We start from the raw sequence: 20,460 nt of genomic DNA, 5'->3' as shown, positions 1-20,460 counted from the left end.
TATGTTGCCTGGAGAAGATAATCCTTCCAAATTGAGAAGAATTTGAGAGATTTTGAAAATAATTAGGTGGTGAAATGGACTTTCTTGTTACTTATATATGAGATGTGAGGGAAAATGTATGCAAAGTGATTTCTCTCTCTTTAGTTTACAGATGTGGCCATTGTAAAGTTAGTGGGCAAGATGAGTTCTGTAAGAAGATTTTCATTGGTTATGGTGGACTTCCAGTTATGTGGTGGCTGCCCATAAAGTTTTCTCCTTATAAGTCACTTTAGCCTCCATTTTCAGACATCCAAGTAATACCTTATTAGGACATATTATCAGGATAACTACCATGATAATTGGACAGTTTTAAACACGAGTCACTTAAAATAATTCCCATGCCACTGTTTCAGAAGAGTCAATTCAACAATTCTAATATCATCTTTTCAAGCTAACTAGTTGAACAATAAATAAATCCTCTGATATATATGAAGATAGATATTATATAGAGGTTAAGATATTATAACCAAATAAATACATTTAAACTTACATTAGTATGCTGCTAAGAAATAATACATAACAAGATAAAATATTTTATGTTTTACATAATTCAATAACTGTATTAGCAAACATGCTCACTGATACAAATATTCATTGGTAAATATGCAATGACCTCATGACCTTTCATTTCATAACATAAAATAAAAAATATTGTAAGAATTTATATATTTATTTTTTCTTGATATAGTAAACAATTATTATTGTTACTCTTTCTAATTAGCTTTTTGCTAGTTAGAAGTGCTAGAGGCTAATGAGGTATGTTTTTAAATTGTCAAATTTTACCCAATAATGCTAATGTGTACTGTGATAATAACACAAATTATAATTTGATACTCTGTAGAATCTAGAATCTTATTGCCATTGTAGTAAGCAAAATCCCACCAATATTATTAATAGTGCTTAATTTAGAAACTATCTAAAAGAATAATTCACAGGAAGTAGTTTCCTAGTTCTTAAGACAAATGTTAATTTTTCCCTTAGGTTTCCTCTTCATGGTTTGAAAAACCAAACTATATTGATTTTTTATAATATGAAGTGATATATAAAGTCATATTGCTGTGATGTAAATATTCCATCATGGCTCACTGTAATATGAGTTTCAGAAATGCCAATCTTTTGACAATTTTCAAACTCTCAAAAGTGTTGTGGCTCAGAGGATGGAATGTGATACTCATACAACAGCATGTATGGGCACATGTCTTCCTTTTCAATTCCAGTTCAAGGAAAATGTAAAAATTTTCAAACACAGCAGAAACTGTGAATTAATAAGATATGCAATTAAATCTCTTTCTGTGGCATAAACTGTGGCTATGCTTTAGTAAAACAAGATGTCAGCATTGTGAAGGTCAAAGTTTCTTGGCATAAAATAGATCAACTGCTGAATTGTTTATATTCATGTTAGAAAAATGCATTGCTGTAAAAACGTTCTTGTAATCTGTGGAATTTGACACAGGAAATAACATTTTCTATTTAATTAAATGTGGAGGAGGCATTTATAGATAGACACGAATATATAGCCATAGTCCTATATTGCATCTACAATGACCTTCATTCTCCTTTGCAATAATTCCCTTGCAACTGAACTATTTGGCAGAGAAGGATATTTGTCAGTGGATTCATTCCTTAAAATTGTAGCTTGGCTTTGAACTTCATGGTCGAAGTGAGATCATTCTGGGATTTGTGACTATTTAATGATTTTTTCTCCAAAATTTGATTATTCCTAACATTTTTACAACTTAAATATTGTCCAAACTATATTATTTTTAACTTTTATAAAGAATGGATATTTCAAGTACAGAAATGAGACCAAGGCCCCTTCTTAATATTATAGGAAGCTTACTTTCTCCAAGTAGTCTGTTCTCTTTTACATGATGTGTGAATACAAACCTTAAATGACTTTGTTGTTCCTGTTCTGTTCAAAAGAAGCATCTTTTGCTTTATTGTGTTTTAGTTCCGATGGAAAGTTGTTTTTGTTAAAGATACCTCTTGCCTAGCAACCCAAGTCCAGTTGCTTATTGTTGCTGGGGAATTTGAGAACTATGCAGTGGAGTCGTTAGCAAAGTGGAGCCTCTACCAGTCTGTGAGTCTGTTCACCTGAGTTCCTGTGAGCAGATCAGGAGTGTGAGCAACTACCTCAAACCACTAAGAACCTCACCAGAAGCTCCTGCTGTCACCCTGAGCACTTAAATTGCATAGGAGTGTAGACATCCACAGAACCCACTGACAACATTGACCTGACAATGATGACCAATAATAACTGAATCTTTAAAATAGACAATATTGACATAATTTTTGTGCAGTCTCGTCAGATCTAATGAATATTTAATTGCATTAATGATAATACTAGGATTTGGAGGGAAGGACATGAGAGGAGAGGATTTAGACACCCACCTTGTCTCTGTGCTGTTGAGGTTTCACAATCTTTACAATTATTTTTATTGACACAACTGTCTCTGCAGATTAAAGGAAAATAATCATTTAGAATGTAAAGTGACTATCCACACACTCTGTTCTTAACTTGACACCCACAAAGCAGAACGTCCTCTAAGGGTCATCCTGAACATCCTGCAGATGTAATTGTATGAATGCCTGTCTGTACCAACAACTATCCACTCCCTAGGGTGAGACAGTCTAATTATCCCTCTGGCTTAGTTTTAGCATTTATAAGGCAAGGATACCAGCAGCATCTATTGTATGATAAGCAATAAAAACTGAGAATAATGTTCTAACCAATAATTTACAGGTGCTCATACTGTGGAATTCTTGTGGTACTTCACTATTTTATTGTTTTGAGGCTTATTATAATACTTTGTGGCCATTTTAAATGACTTTTTAAATGTTTAACCTGAAATAATATTGCATTAAATTTGTTGAATATATATATATTTCAAGTACAGAAATGAGACCAAGGCCCCTTCTTAATATTATAGGAAGATATATATATATATATATATATATATATATATATATATATATATATATAGCATTAACTAATGCATTACTTAATAATGAGGGTAGAGTAAGATAAATGGATCAGTCAATAATTTCTTTGGTGTACAAATCCCAAGACACAAAACCCTGTAGCATGGTATTATGTAATGGTTATGAGATGGTATTGGTCCATCAAACATAACTAGGTATAAAGAAGTAGAGTAAATAATGGCATAAGAGTTTTTAAAAATGACAGTTTTTAAAGGGTTCTTCCCATAGATTAAATATTATTCTTCTCTCAGTTTTAGGTCCACTAACTTCCAAATTCCCCTTCTTAACTGTTCTTTTATTTACTACCCTGTGTTGAGTAGATAAAAAGGCAGCATTTTGGTGGATGGGAAATACTCTCTGACCATTCTTCCAGTTTCCAAACTTTCTATCCTTAATTTTTGCTTGATATTTATTCATAGAAACATAAATAATTTTACTTGAACAATTTTTCTTATTTTTATATTTTGCCACTTTTCTTTCATTCAATCTAAGTTTCAGTAATAAAGGACCTTTTTGTTCAGGTTACTGACCTTCAATTTTACAGTCTCTAATATTGTTTTAGTTACTTTTTTATTGCTATGACAAGCACTATGACAAAAGAAACATGAAAGAAAGCATTTAATTTGGGGATATTGGTTCCAAAAGGCAATAGAGTCTATGTCTATCATGAAAAGAATCATGGAAGTTTGAAGGCAGTCATGGCACCAGAGCATTAGCTGAGAGCTATATCATGATCCATAAACAGGAGTCACATACCTTTGTTGTTAGCTCCTGATGTGACAGGATTTCTTGATGGGAAAATAACCTTGAAAGGGATCATGGAGGGATTACTTGGGGAATTTTCAAGGTAAAGATCTTTTATTTTTGATTTTTTGAGAAGGAGTTTCTCTACGTACCTTTGTAGACCAGGTTGGCCTCAAACTCAGAAAAATCTGCAGCCTCTGTCTCTGCTTCCCCAGTGCTGGGATTAAAGGCATGTACCACCACCACCTGGAAAAAACTCTCTTCTTGAACAGGCTACTGAGTTCATTGTGTTCATGAGAAATAAGGAACAACTCAGATGTTAATAAATAGCTAAAGAAAGAATTTTACCTGTGAGGTTTCAGAAAATAAGAAACATTAAAAATATGATTTTTTTCTGGGTTTTAAAGTCTAGTTTTTATAGCCTCATGAAGCACATGCACACACAGACACTGCACTACACACACACACACACACACACACACACACACACACACACACACACACACCCTAGCCATTTACCCTGATAAAAGTTTATAAGCATTTTCTAGAGTTTTTATCATGAATGTGTTTTGTCAGTCCTTTGTTTTCCCATTGGATTCAGTCTGGTCATTGGAGAACTATGCACTTGTTTGCATTGCTTCAGCCTCTGTAGTGTTGCTTATATAGAATTACATTTGGATGTATGCCTTCAGCTTTTCTGAGGGATGGATAATACATAGAGCAGCTACAGGAAGTGCACTATCATATGTAATTTAAAAATCGTGTCAAGGAAGCCGGGCATTGGTGGTGCATGCCTTTAATCCTAGCACTCGGGAGGCAGAGGCAGGTGGATCTCTGTGAGTAGGAGGCCAACCTGGTCTCCAGAGTGAGTGCCAGGATAGGCTCCAAAGCTACACAGAGAAACCCTGTCTCAAAAAAACCAAAAAAAAAAAAAAATCATGTCAAGCATATATTCAAAGTATTCTTCTGAGAATTCCCAGGAGAAATTTCTTTCAATGTCCTACAACAGGGATAAAACTACATTTCTTTGGGGCAAATGGTTTGTATTTGTCTCGTAGCTGCTGTGAATTGAATGATGAGTGGGCCACCCTCTGTCTGGTTCCCGGTGGAGCTCCAGTGGCCAGGAATTAAGCAATAGCAGACAACAGAAGATGATCTGTACTTTCCAAGCAAGAAAGATTGTAATTTCGAGAATTTGAGGTTAATACATTGTTGGAAATCTGCATGTGTGTTATGCAGGTTGTCGCTACTTACCTCTACCTGAAGAAACAGTAACCCTCAGAGCCAGTGGAGAGGTTATGTCCATGAAACGTCAGTCCTATCTCCACATACAGTGGCTTCTGCTTTGAACTGGCCTTCCTCCCATGTGTTCACTTCCCCTTTGCAGAGTAATATGACAATACAGAATACACAGAAGAACTTACAGAAGTTGGTGTTAATGGTGAATTGTTCAAGGAAATTAATGACAACCAAACACCTAATGCATATTGCTCTCTTCTCACATAAAATAAGATCACATGATCAAATTTTATGCAGCTTCTATTCTAACTGTATACAGTTTCTATCACAGTTTTATAGCTGAATTCAACTTACTTTGCAATTTGATTTGTGTGTTCCAAGGCTCTATTGCTGTGACAAAATGCCTAAGCAAAGAACTAGAAAGAAAGGAAGATATTTTGATTCATTCTACTGTTTCTGGGGTAAAGTTTTTCCATTATTATAGAGAAAATATCTTAATTTTTATGGTAATGGGGTGGGGCAGGAGAAAAGATAGTGAGACTGAGATGGGGGTGATATTTTCTTGTAGTACACACCCTTGATGACTGAATTTCTTCTCCTCTTATCCACTTCCTAAAGACTCCTTCACCTCTTACTGGCACCACTGGCAGAAAAAAAAAGCCTTCAATATATGGATTTTGGGTGACATTCTCTAGCATTACCCTTGCCATCCCATCATAATTTCTTCATATGATTTTAACCCATTATAATTGCTTTCACAATACACCCAAATTTATTTGTTTATTTGGAGAGAATACCAGGACTACAGATGTGCAGTAACATTCCTGACTCATCTCAGCTCTTTGGAAAGTTACATACCACAGAAGCATCCCATGGTATCCTAAGAGAATAAACTGCAGAGTCTCCAGGTGATATCCACAAGCATGGGCTCAAGTCTCATATACAAAATGGCATAGGATTTGCATAGGATCTACCTATTTTCTGACATAGACTTTAAATCATCTGTAGGTCACTTAGAACATTTTGTACAGTGTGACTGCTGTATAAATAATTTTTATGTTGTATTGTTTGGGGAGTAATGACAAAAGTCTATATATTCAATGTGTACATCTCTTGATTTTGCAGTGTTGAAAATTAAATCTACTGTCCCATGCACACTAGTCAACCACTCTAGAAGTGAGCTATATCCCCTATCAGCAGATATATATATATATATATATATATATATATATATATATAAAGACTTTGATCCATAGTTTGTTGAAACTGCAGATTCAGAGCCTGTGGGTATTGAGAGCCAACTACATGAATAAATATTTAGTTATAAAAAGTAAGTGAAGGAAAGAATTTAGGAGGAATGTATGTCTAAATTTAGTGCTCTTTAAATTGACTATAGAGCTAACACAGATAGCAAGAAGAACTAATGTTTGCCATCTCCTTTTCCTAAACCTCATCTAACTCAGCAATTATCAATCTGTGAATTGCAACCACTTTGGGGTTGAATATCAGATATTCTGTATATCAGATATTTGCATTATGATTCATAACAATAGCAAAATTACAGTTATAAAGTAGCAATGAAATTATTGTATGGTTGGGGATCACAACAACATAAGGCATTGTGCTAAAGGGTCACAGTCATAGGAAGGTGAGAACCACTGATATAACAGAATTTCCTTTTCATTGCTTAAGTTGGTTTGTGTGTGTGTGTGTGTGTGTGTGTGTGTGTGTGTGTGTGTGTGTGTGTGTTTGCGTGTACGAGTACACATCTGCATGTGTGTGGAGTTATTGTTATGAATGGAATATATTCAAGAGAACCTAGGTTCAATTTCCCTCACCCACATTCAGCCTATATCTGTAATCCCAGTCCCTAAGAATCTCACTCTCTCTTCAGGTCTATAGAGGCACCAGACATGTGCATGGTGCACAGACATACATGCAAGCAAAACATAAAACATATACATAAAATCAAATACACGCACATATATGTTAAACCTAGTTAAATAATTAAGTCTCTCATGGAAAAATTTGACGTGAACCTTAGGAATATCCACTTGAAATTTTGATTTTCTCTTTAAAATTTTTTTACGAGGAGTAAATACAGAAATACCTTCAAGAAAACCATATATCCCTACCATCTAGAGCAGTTGGTTTTTGTGCTGTTTCGGAGTCCTCACTAAAACTATGAGCTTTGTTTGTGCCTTTAGGAACTAGGGTGGTGTATAAAGACTGTTGTTTTCTTTTTTGTTTTATAAGGAGATTAATCCTTTTAGACTGGTCTCATCTTTTGTCCTTTTCTGTACTCTATTTCTTACTTAGTGGTCTAGAAGTGGTGTGAAGGTAGCTCTACCTGTTCAATAGAATAGATGTAATAGTCTGAGTACAATAGCTAATATTTCTCCATGCTTGAGAACTTCCTTCCTTTTTCCCCCTTTTGACTTTAAGGCAATATATCAACTTCTGAGGTTTCCAGAGGCTTTGAATTCTGAATGAGTAGACATTATTGCATGTATTTTTCCTCTTTAATACAATTACGGGGAAATGAAATTTAGAGACTAAAAGATACTGTGAAAGGTCACCTGGTCCACCACTTTCGTGAAGAGTCCACTTCCATTTAGACCCATCACTAAAGCACTTCAGGCAAAGGGCAGCCTTTGCTAGTTCACTGACTTTCAGAGCAGGAGGCTGCAGTCTCTGGTGGCAAGGCTTTTTCATGCTTTGTAATTCTCAATGTCAAGAAATTCTTCTTTCTATTTAACTGAAGTTTCTCATGCAAAAATTTAAGCTGAAGGATTCAATCCCTGATGAGATCCAAAATTAAAACTAAACTTCTAAAAAGAGTTGAGAAAATTAGGTCCTGCTAGTCTCCTGTTTTATGTTCTTAAGACAAACATGACATAATGGTCTAAATGAATATGTGTGAGAGGGAAAATGAAAGAGGGTGGAGGGAAGAAGGGATTGAGATAGAGAGTGAAGGAGGAAGGGAGGGAGAAAGTGAGAGAGAATTAATCATCTTGAATGATTTGTTTTAGATAGTAATTAGTATTAGATTTACATATAAATCTAGCTAGCTAGGGGCTACATGGAACTGTTTCTAACAGGCACCATTTCTTCCTTGGCGAGTGATTCACATTTATAAACCAGCCAGCTGCTTTGGTTTATGTGTGGAGTTTATAGCTATAAGAGGAAAATCAGGAGGTGAAGAATAGAAAAAGAAAATAGAAAAGACCCACCATTACTTTGGACACGAGTTATGTGACCTTGTACAAGGCAACCTCCTCCACGAGAAAATACATGTGGCTAAAATATATTTTTTCCATCTCTGCCTTCACAATGTTTGGGGATAGAAAGATAATTGGATATGAAAATTATTTGAACATTGTAAAGCATAGACAAATATATGGTGACTTTTATTTTTCGTAATTTTTGTTCTTGTTTTTAATAGTGGAGGAAAAATAAACCAGAAAAATCTGTGTTCAGGTTTGACTTTGGCATTACCTACTTGTGTGGATTTAGACAAGTTTTCTTTCTTGTTTTAAAAACATTCTTGAATTACAGTCTTCTCCTCACCATGAGGCAGTGTTATTTATCTCAAGTGATAATGTTAATAATTACAGATAATAAATGCAAAATTTCAAACATGCTGATCCTCCAAGACATGACATTATTTTTGTTATTAGTTATTCTTATCATCCACTTCTCTTATTGCTTTCTCTTATCTCACTTTAAGTATCTGTGATGTCATAGAAACTCTGGCTACAGTCAATTGTCCTATGGCACAATCATGTTAGGGTCCGATGCTATTCAATCAGTACACTTGTTTCTAATATTTTTCCCTATGATTCCTTAATGCAACTTCTCTATCAAAGACGAATTTAATTGTTTCAGTAGATTAAAACATTGGATGAAGCATAAATATATCCAAATCCAGTTGAGATTTCTCATATTGACTTTGTTTCATCTTCGACACTCTTCTTACATCAACACACCTAGTGCTTCTTTCACGCTGGGCTATGGACAATTAATCCAAATGTGCTATTTAGGTCCTTGTGTGCACATGTATTGTTTTCTTCATGAAATGTCTGGCAAGTTTTTGTCTTCCCTATTTAAGTATGAAGTGTTGTTTTTCCCTGGAACTTTTATATCAAAGGAACTACATCAGCTCCAGGAGATCAAACTTTTAGTATATGGATTTTTAAAAGGTGCTTAGAGATTCTCTGTTAGTTGCTGCTGCTTCAGATGCAGCCTAAATACTAAGCTGCTTCTCAGTCTCATAGCACCACTTTTAGTATTTTGAGCAGGCAACTGTGACTGTTCTTTATAGTGGGGATCAGTGAGCTAAAGGAAGATTCTCTGCAGGTAAATTCCTGAGTGGAGCACTTTGAAAAAGAATCCAGTAGTTAAGATAACCCCTCCCATTCAGCAAAGATCTGGAAATATATGATGAAAGTATATTTCTTAATATTAAGGTGTTAACTCCTGTGAGCACATCAATTCATAAATTATAGCATGAAACTTACTATTTCAGATCATCAATCATCATGCTTTAAAATTAAAGCTTCCATTCCTTTTCTGATAGAAAGTGTAGGTAGTGAAGCCATGATAAAAGTAAACTAAATGGTAACAGGATCATCCCAAAAGGAGAGGATGTGATAAGGAAGTTGAGTGAAATTTTGCACCAATCTCTAGTTTATTAAAATAGTACTATTTGGCCATGTGGTTCATGTTGAAATATGCGCACATTTGGGGGACCACAAAGGTCATCTGATGGGTAGTGGGACATTGAGACTTTTAAGGGAATTAATTCACATTCAGTGTAATTGACTCTATCCTGTCTATTAAAATTGTCTGCTTGCAGTTAGGCCTAGGTCATGATAATGGTCACTCCCAACAGTTGAAATTTTAAAAAGTGAAGTGTGAGAGAAAGGTAGAGCTTGGGTGGAGGGGGGGTTTATTGAGGAAAAGCAAATGGGAAAGAGGGTGAGGGGAGCCTGGACTCTGGGAATAGGAGAAGCAGAAGAGAAAAGAGAGGCAGGGGCAGAGAGACAGGCAGAGGAGGAGGAGGAGAGAGGGAAAGAGAGAAAAAAAAGAGAGAGAGACAGAAAGATAGGCAGGGCCCCTTTAAAAGGGAAAGTATTGAATGTGTACAGGTGGTGCTATTAGTGGCTACAGCTGAGGGTATATCCTGTCAGAACCCCAAGGGAAGGCCAGTACAGATGTCTGAATAACCTCACTAACCTTTTGGCACTTTATAAAAGAATGACAATTACTTATCTGTTCAGAGTCATTCTGTGGCACATTGGAGATCACACAAAAACATCTTTAAAAATTTTGATATAGATGGCAAGAAAGTGGATGATTTTTAATTGCTTAATAACATGCTAATTTTCAAGTGAACTTGATTTCAGCGCCTTTCTTTCAGTATAGTTATAGGACAATGCAGATAAACTGTTGCCTGGCATAATTTTGTCAGGTTATAGTGCAGCTCACTAAACTGAAATACATAACAGGTAAATTCCCTCTAATCTTACTCAATTATTTGTGTGAGCAAGTGTTTACATACATAAATAGAAAACAAGAATTGAAGTGACTTAAGCAAGTCTCTTACTTTTATAGCCAAATAATATTCACCCATAACTATACATGCTGACAGAAGAAATTAAACTCCACCCATCTCATTAATATTAGATTTCTGAAGCAGCCTACAGGAGGCAGAAAAGGGACCAGAGTCTGCTTGAACAGATGGGCTATTTCTTTCAAAAGTGAAGGCCTGACACTGCTGCAGGAAAGCAGTATCTACCAGGTGGGAAGGCTTTGGAGGCCAGTGAATGAAGAAGTTAATGTTCTATTTTCTTCCTGGAGTGGTTTGTTCAGACAAGGCCATTTTATCTTCAGCACCTGCTTTGCCATGGCTCTCAAAAGGTGGGTGGTAGTAAGTGACTGAGTTAAGCAAAAGCTGTGAGGGGACAGGGAGTAGAGTTTCAACCTACTTTACAGAAATCCTTAGGGGATTACAGAAATTACAGAAATCCTTAGGGGAATAGAAAGTCAGGTTCTGGCAAAGTCTGTTCACTGTTTAATCCACAGGTTAAGAAATGTATTCTCAGTACAAGTTCTTTGTTTATTATCCTCAATTGTAGCCATATTGTTTATACTAATAGTAAGTCACTAAAAATTTATATTACTAAGAAGTTGTTTCTGAATTTACACTTAGAGCTTTGGGGTTTACAAAATTACTCCCTCCAAGTGTAAAAACATAGCATGTCAATGCATGTATTGTATCTCTATAATGATAACTTGAATAATAAGACAAATTTATTTTTAGGGAGGAACTATTTTCTATTCTTTTTCTTTTCTGTGTATCAAATTACATTCAGCACCCCTTCCCATCAATTTTCTATGTCCAGCATTTCAGTGCTGCATGGAAATTCCTATGTCTAGCTATCAATTTAATACACTGACTGTGTGAAGAAGGGAGCAGTTGGCAAATTCTTCCCTGCTTTGGCTCAATGCCTGAATCTGATATGCTTCATTTAGAAACTGGTCAAACAGTTGACAAATGTTTTCTGTGGTGCCCGGGGAAAGAGTTCTGAACTTCAGTGACACATTAATGAACAAAATAACAAAATGCATATTCACTAACATTGAAACAGGCTAAGTAGCTGTGTTTACTGGGATCTTTAAGACTTGGATCCATGGGTGGTAGTTGCCTCTAAAGAAATGTTGGCCTCAACATCTTTGATTGTATTTCCATACCTAAAAATTGAATGAGTTGATCAAATTAAGTCTTACTTTCCTTTTGTTGTTGCAACTCCATAATGTGATTTCCTAATCTCATATTGGCCTTTGTGGCTGGCTAGTTTTATGTAAATTTGACACAAACTAGATTTGTTTTTGGAAGAGGGAACCACAATTAAGAAAATACTCCTCACCAGATTGCCTCTGTGCAAACCTGTGGTGATTATTGTTGTTGTTATTCATGATGTGGAATGGAACAGCTCACAGTGGGCCTTGTTGCCTCGGGGCTGGTGGTCCTGGTAATGTCTAACAAACTTCTGAGCAAGCCATGAGGAACAAGGCAAAAAGTGGCACTCCCGCATGGCTTCTGCATCAATTCCTGTTCCAGGTTTCTACTTTGAATCCCTGACCTGACTTCCTCATTTGAAGGACCACGGGGCTAAAACAAAATAAACCCTTTTCTCTTCAAGTTTCTTCTGGTCTTGTGTACTATCATGGCAATAGAAACCCTAACAAGAAAGCCTTTTATATAGAACTGCTCTCCCCATTACCTGCTCTACTACTAGGAAAACAAAAATATATTCCTCATTAGATTTTGAACACTTGCATATTGTTGGTATTCTTTGTATTGTACAGACATGCCTTTAAGGACAAGGACATTTTGAACTTAAATTGGGGTCCTGAATAGTGACCAGAATTAGATGCTATGTAACCATCACATAAAATGGCCTTTCTCTCTCTCTCTCTCTCTCTCTCTCTCTCTCTCTCTCTCTCTCTGTGTGTGTGTGTGTGTGTGTGTGTGTGTGTGTGTGTGTGTCCTGTCTCTCCCCCTCTCTTCTCCTCTCTGTCTTTCTTTTCTTGTCTTCTCTCTTTGATTTACTAATTATATCATAAATGCAAGATCCATTTTGTTAAAGATGCTGAAGGGTCATGTTCTCATGTGATGTTTTCTCTTTCTTGTCCTTTTCCCACATTCATATTGATCTAATTCAATGTTTTGCCTTGTTAGCTCAAAACTAAATCCTCTGTTTCTTATATTTCTAGACACCCCCTCTAAGTATATCAAAGGATCCACATTCCTCCTTTATTCTGTATTTATTTAATCATCTATATGTCTTCGGCTCTTTTTCTGGTACTAATCAACTTCTCTGTGTGTCTATATTAGAAGATGGTGTTCAAAGAAGATTGGGGTGGTGGGGTATTAAAATCCATGTTTAATCAATTTACACTTTTATTTATGTAACACTTTTTCTAGTGTTAGGAAAGTTACAGTTTTCTAAAATAAGGAGAAACACATATTTTCTATATGTTTGCATACTTTGTCTGCTTGCCAATTTCCATGCACTATATGCTTAAGGCAACAACAAATATATGTCTTCTATTCTTATCCTCAAACAAAAGAACCAACGTATGATGTAATAATATTTTAAACATGCTGGTGATCATTAGTAAAGTTTTAAAACCTAATAAATATCTATGTTCAAACCCAGTAATGATTTTTCACTGGAATTAAGAGAAAGAGCATTAATAAAATCCCCAAACTAATAAAAGTCTAATAAATCTGCAGCTCCCATTCTCTGCAAGGACTTTTTCCCTTTAAAGCAGTATAGAAAACTCTCTTGATTTTACAGGCCCAACTGAAAGGTGGGTTTGTTTTCAGAAGATGTATCCACAAAGCTTATATTCATTTTATTTCTTTTAATAATATAATTGAAAATATTTTTCTGGGCAGGGTTTACTGACATATGGCCTCCTTGAGCTGCATATAAAGCCATCTTCTGAGTAAATACTGTAATGATGTAGTTTTCTCCACTGTTTTCATAAAGTAGGTAAATGTGCTGGTAAATCTAAGAACTATTTGATGATCACATTTGGAAGACTCAGCCACAAGGCATTGGTATTGCTCCTAGGAACATATCTAAGGGGACACTCTAGTGATAGGCTTTCATTCTGTAACTTTCATTTCAGTAACTGCTTATTCAAACCCTTTTATCTTACTGGTTAGAAGGGCAGAACATGCAATCAACTAGATAGCACTCATGTGCCTGCCTCATTGACAGTTTCAACACAACATACATTATTTTTTTATGAAGAATTTTTCCTACAAAAACATGACTTAATTTCCATTAATAAAAGAATGGAATACAATATTGGGTATTCCATTGGTAGCAAGTTGCAGCTACAATTTGTGTGTGTGTGTGTGTGTGTGTGTGTGTGTAGGGATTGCAATCAAGTAAATTGCTTGGATTTATAGTAAGAACTATAGAAAGTGACACAAAACAGCAAGATACTGCCACCAAACCAGAGACATTTATTAGTGGAGTAGATCTGAGGACCTACACAGTAGTCCACATTCCAACTGTCACCTGACTTTAATCAGAGGTCAATAATACACACTGGAGAAAGGACAGTGTCATCAATGAATATTGTTGATCAAACTGAATGGTTACATGTAGAAGAATGAAAATAGATCTTAGTCTCTCACTGAGCACACAGTGAATTTCAATGGGTCAAGGGCATTACAATTATACTTGAAAGCCTAAATCTGGTAGAGAAGAAAGTAGGATATACATCTAAACTTACAAGCACAAAAGACTTCCTGAACAAGTCTCAATAGTGTATTAAGAACAACAATTGGTAAATGGGACCACAGGAAACTAAAATGCTTCCATAAAGCTAAGAATGCCATCATTCTTCATAGTGAAGAGAAAAAGCAACCTGTAAATTGAAAAGAAAAAAAAAAAAAACCTTTACCAGCTATACATCTGACAGACGATGGGTGTCTAAAATATGCAAATAAATGAATAAACTAAACATTCAGAAAGCATAATTAAATAAAATAACAGGATATAGAACTGGAATATTTTAAACAAATGTTCAACACGCTTAATCACAAAGTAAATGCAAATTAAAGCTACTTTGTGATTTCATATTACCCCAGTCATAACATCTAAGATCAAATAGAAAAAACATGATGACAAATGCTGATGTGGATGTGGGGGAAGGGGAACACTTTTTCACTGTTGTTTGGATTGAACACTGGTAGAGTCACTAAATAAATCAGTGTGGAAGATCCCCATAAAGCTGAAAATAGATGAGTAGTGGTAGTGCATGCTTTACTCTCAGAATTCAGGTGGAGGCATAGACAAGCAGATCTCCCTGAGTTCGAGTTTAACATGGTCTACTGCGTGAGTTCCAGGAAAGCCAGGGCAGTTACAAAGAGAAACTGTATCTCACCCTCTACCAAAGCTGAAAATAAATTTACCACACAAAGCAAGTATACCACTGTTGGGCATATACCCAATGTATTTTATATCAGAGATACCTGCTCACCTGTGTTCACCACTGCAGGAAACTTGAACACAGAAAGATAAATATTACACAATTAGAATCCACACATCTCTAATTTGTGGGTGCTAACTTTGAATATTTAGATATGTGAGTTTCATTAGGAGTACACACAGAGAATGAAAACAGTTTTGAGTGAAAAAGAACAGCTATGCTTTTGAAAATTGTTCCAGGAGAGGCTCATCAATCTAGTCGTGCTTAGAATATATGGTAGAGGATGCCTTACTCTACCAATGAAATGAGGTGATAACTGTCGGGTATAGCCTGGCACAGAGAAACTTACCCATCCTCCCCCCACCCCCAAGCAGATGCTGAGGATGCTATTCATATACATGCTCATCCAGAACTGTAGAAAATACAAAATATGTATCTCTGCAGTTTAGGAAGTATGGAGAGAGGAGGTTCTTTCTCAAGCATGGTTTAAGCATTCTGCTGCTGAAGGAAAGCATGTGCTCTCTCCCCTCAGACTTGATGAGATGATGCACAGAGCAGCATGAGCACAATTCCTTCGAAGGTAGCCATTAGCTTCCCCTTCTTAGTTTCCACCCAGAACATATTGGAGAACAATGAGAGGGATGCTACAACCAGAATTCACGAAATCAGCTTTAACCCACAAGAATACAATCACAAACATCAGTGCCTCTAAATATTTTACTGATACACGAAGCATAATTGTTCTCCTTTCAAGACACTGGAGGGGGTAGATTTTAAAGTAGTTTGGAGCCAAGTGGCTCAGCTTGCCTTCTTTGTGGTATGTATTTAATATGGGATTAGAAGACACTTTCTCAAGGAGGCTCTAGGATCTTGCACGCTACATTCTCAGGTTGGATGCTATACACACATAGGTTTCCCTTCTCCCTCTCAACTCTCACCAAATGCTGTCTCTTGGTTTTCTCCCATTTCTCTCTCCTTCTGAATATTATTTTATGTATTTATTTACAATGCAATTTATGAAGATGGGAACACTGTCAAAGGGTATTATCAACATACTCAAGTAAAATTCAGGCCATGCCATAGCTGCCAGATGAAAGTCAGGAAATATGTATTTTAAAATGTGTTTTTTTCATATTTACAACCTGCAAACAAGACTTCAGACCTATGTCTGTCATGATGGAAAACACAGGATAGGAATCTTTCATAGTCTGCCAGATTAATAGACTGTCCTTATTTTCCATCTAGACCTAAGCTAATATGATCCCTTGTCTGGGTCCCATGTTGAGGAGTCTAGTCTCTAGTCTGACCTGCTAATCTGGGTTCCTACCTGAGAAGAGGAGTGTGAATTGAGGAAAGAAGCAGGCAAGAAACATGAGCTAGAGTTGGGAGGGCATCCAGTTAATTACTGAATCACCGAAGTTTATTGTTCAAAGTTTGATTTTATTTTTTTTATATCTCTATCAAAAGAGGGGTGAGAAGGCGAAAGACTTCCTTTCCAATGATACAAGGAAGAAACAGAATAATTAGCTCTTCAATAGCAGAAACATCAGGTAACTATATCCTGAGTTAAGTATTCTTTTGTTTAGGCAGGTCATTCAGTGCTCACACCTTAGGCCAAGGATCCTCATGCATTTACATCTTTGGACATCTTTGTTATTTCACCTTGGAAGATCTAGATATCTTTGTTATTTCACCTTGGAAGATCTAGAGCAGGTAAAAACTCTCTACCTTAAGTCAAAAAGGAAGGGAGTCAATTCTGTGGGCTATGAAAAAATTACAGGAAATTTTTGATGGGAAATTCGAGGCCCCAAACAAATTAATTGTACTACCAAGGATAATGTTGAGAATAAAATAAGATAAATACAAGAGAGCCAGTCTCTACAATGGCAGATATAATGAGGGAAGTAAGATTAATAAGATTAATAAGGTGAGCTGTATTTTAACCATTTGATCACTGAGAGGTCCTTGAAGGAGAAATGCACAGGAATAGCAATTGCTCCTGAATCTCTGCTTAAAAAGGAAGCATCACTTCAGAAGGGAAAAGCTGTGTGAAGTATGAGCACTCAGTGGGGATCCATATACACAAAAGAAACACCAGAAAACATCTTCCCAAAGGACAAGCCTTAAATAGCACTGTGTTCCCAATTGTCCCACACAAATTGTATATCATATGCAATAATTCACCAAAGAGACTTTCAAAGAGTTTTCTTTTTTCTCTACATAACTATGTTGCATTTGTTGTCATTATTCTGCTAAGTTTGTAGAAGAGGAAAATATTTCATTTTCATATTTAGGTATATTGACAAAGATGTGTACTTATATGTGTTACATGTATGTATATGTGTTGGTATGTGTATATGATATGTGTTTGTATGATGTGTAAGTGGTGTGTGTGTGTGTGTGTGTGTGTGTGTGTGTGTGTGTGTGTGTGTGGTACATACGTCTGTTGGGTGTTGGGTAGTGAGACATGTGTGTGTGTGTGTGTTCATATGTGTGATGAGTGTGTCTACATGTCTGTTGTGTATAGTAATATCCAGAACATTGTCACTTTAATTGGTACTGGATTTTCACTGCAGAAATTGGGTTCTGTAATTCACACTTCACTAGTATTTATATAAGAAAATAATTCTGATCCTTAGAAAACATACTGACTATTCCTTTGATTAATGTTTGAAAGTCTATTCAAAACATAAGCTCCAACTTGAAAAAGTAAGTAATATAAACTCATTAAAAATATCTAATCTAGCCGGGCATTGGTGGCACATGCCTTTAATTCTAGCACTCAGGAGGCAGAGACAAGCAGATCTCTGTGAGTTTGAGGACAGCCTGGTCTCCAGAGCGAGTGCTAGGATAGGCTCCAAAGCTACAGAGAGAAGCCCTGTCTCGAAAAAACCAAAAAAAAATTCTAATCTATAGTGATAAATGAAATTGTGGCGAAGAAAAAGAATGAAAAAGTTGGATTCTACTGAAAATTTCTTAATTATCTTATGTTTTATAACAGCTTCCTAACTGTGGAATAACTCATATAACATAAACTTACAATTTCCTGTGTAAATGTGTAGTTCAGCATTATTAAATGCAATTAAAATGCTTTGAGACCATTACTGAAATATAAATACAAGACTTTTTTCATTTTCTCACCTTGAAATTCTGTACCCTTTAATCAACAGCTTCCCTGATGTTTGTCACAGCAATGCCTTTTACATTTCACCAATGGTGTACATGTGTCTTGATTTCACTATATATTTGCAAATAATATTTATTTTTCACTTTAATACTGGTCTTCTTTTATCATTTATATCTTCTGTTAATTAATTTCTGAGGTATGTATAAATGGAATTCCACACCTCAATTTTATTAGCACATTCTTATTCTTTCCATCATAGTGACCACCAAACCTCTTGCTAATTTCAGTTTGATTAAGCCACTTGTCCTTAGTAAGCACTAGAATACAAATTAATTATATTTGGCTCCATCATATAAGTCACTTGAGATATAATATCTACTGGTATATTACAGTCACTTTTAGTTTCTGCCTTCCTGTAGTAGACAAGTACCAGTCTTACTCTGCTTTTGACCAAAAACCTTCAGCCTGGAATTTCCACTCTTCCTGCTAATTATTGCCTGTCATTTAAATTTTGTTTTATTTAATTTGTGGGTGATTGCTGATGGTATTTTCTTCTCTATCATCTATCTATGTATCTATTTATCGTCTATCTATCATCAACAAATCATCTATTTATCTCTCGTTATTATATTCTGTAAAGGAAAGGATGCTTCTTTGTGTGACAATAAAGATCCTGGAATAGAAGTCCAGGGATAGCTTCTAAGGCATCAAAATTTAACCAGGCTAGGAGAAAAAGAATACATGAAATGAAGAGAACTGTCCTAATATCTATTGACAACTACAGCATCAGAAGAGTGCACTGCCCTAAGGAATTGTGCAAACTCAGGACTGTTCAAGGAGATAAAAGCACACAAGGGCATTCAACATCCACATCTCTGTACCACAAAGAGAAATCTTAGCCGAAAACTGTTTTTAGCATCATGTTAGAGGCCATTAATGAAGACTGAATTATGAATTCAAACCCCAGATGACAATGAGCCATGAACCAGAAAGGATTCTTACTTACATCACCTTGGTAGACAATGAATTTGCTTGAGGGAGTATGCCCATACAATCAGAAGTCTAACTTCAGGGATAGAAAAAAAAAAGTGACATGGCACACTTTGAGCATAACTGGAACCCCAGCTCCCCAGGAAGATTGACAAATACATTCTAGGTACTGACCAAGGAAAGAATGTAGATGTTCCTATGATGGATCCCTAGCTCAAAAATACTGGGAAAGATAAGGAGTGACAAATTCTTCTGAGTCTCTTATTCCACAGTTTATAAAGTAAATTGATTCATCTTTGTCTTCAGCTTTCACTCACGGTGGCTAACACAGTGTGGTTGGCTGTAGTGACCTTGAAGAACTTAGCATACTCATCAGTCAATAGGTCCAGATTAGGTACCATGAATAATAGTCATGAGTGATGTTAACTTGGTTCAATAAATGCAGACTGAATGATGCCTGCAAATGTAACGGTTGGGGCTGCAACTCAGTTGGATGAAACTTGGCATGCATGAGCTCCTACATTCAATTTCCACTACTATTAAATAAATAACTAAATAAAGGATTCTTGTATCATGATATCTAATGTGGGTATAACCCACAACTCAAATGCCTGTTTGAAGAGGAAAATGATGACCGGGAATATAACAAGTTGTGTGTAGGGCAATGAGAAGTCATGAGCATGAGGCTTTCAGAAATCAGATACACTTTAGAGTATGGCTGTAAGTGGTCAGTAATTAGTGTTCCCTTTTAGGGCTAATCTGGGGTAGTATTGATAGACCTCTAGTCTGCAGAGCTAAAATGTAATTCTGGTATGTTATATGAAGATTTCAATTAAATAGAAGGCAGGAGAAATGGCTTCAATAGTCAACTGCATGCTACACAAACATGAGGATCTGAAATTGATTCCTAGTACCCATGTAAAAGTTTAACATATGTGCATGTCTTTATAATTCAGTGCTAGGGAGGCAGACATAGGAAGATCCCTGAGGCTCATTGGCCATCCAGCCAACTAAATTGGTGTAATCCAGATGCAGTGAGAAACCTTAACTCAAAAAAGTAGAGAGCAATTCAAGAGAACTCAACACCAGGCTCTTGTCTCTAAATGCATGTGAATAACTACATAAGTACTTACATAAACACATGAACAAGTATAAACACACACACACACTCAAACATGCTCACATATATACATGCACACAATTCAACAAAAAGATGTGTCTTTTTAAGTCACCTAATCAGAATGCAATTTTCATTTGCCTAGGGTTCAATTTTGTTTTAACTATTCCGAAATACCTACAGGTAAATGACCCACAGCTAC

The sequence above is a fragment of the Cricetulus griseus genome, chromosome 2 (genome assembly GCF_003668045.3).
Source record: "Cricetulus griseus strain 17A/GY chromosome 2, alternate assembly CriGri-PICRH-1.0, whole genome shotgun sequence".
Lineage (NCBI taxonomy): Eukaryota > Metazoa > Chordata > Mammalia > Rodentia > Cricetidae > Cricetulus > Cricetulus griseus.
Note: the sequence above shows the minus strand (reverse complement) of the source record.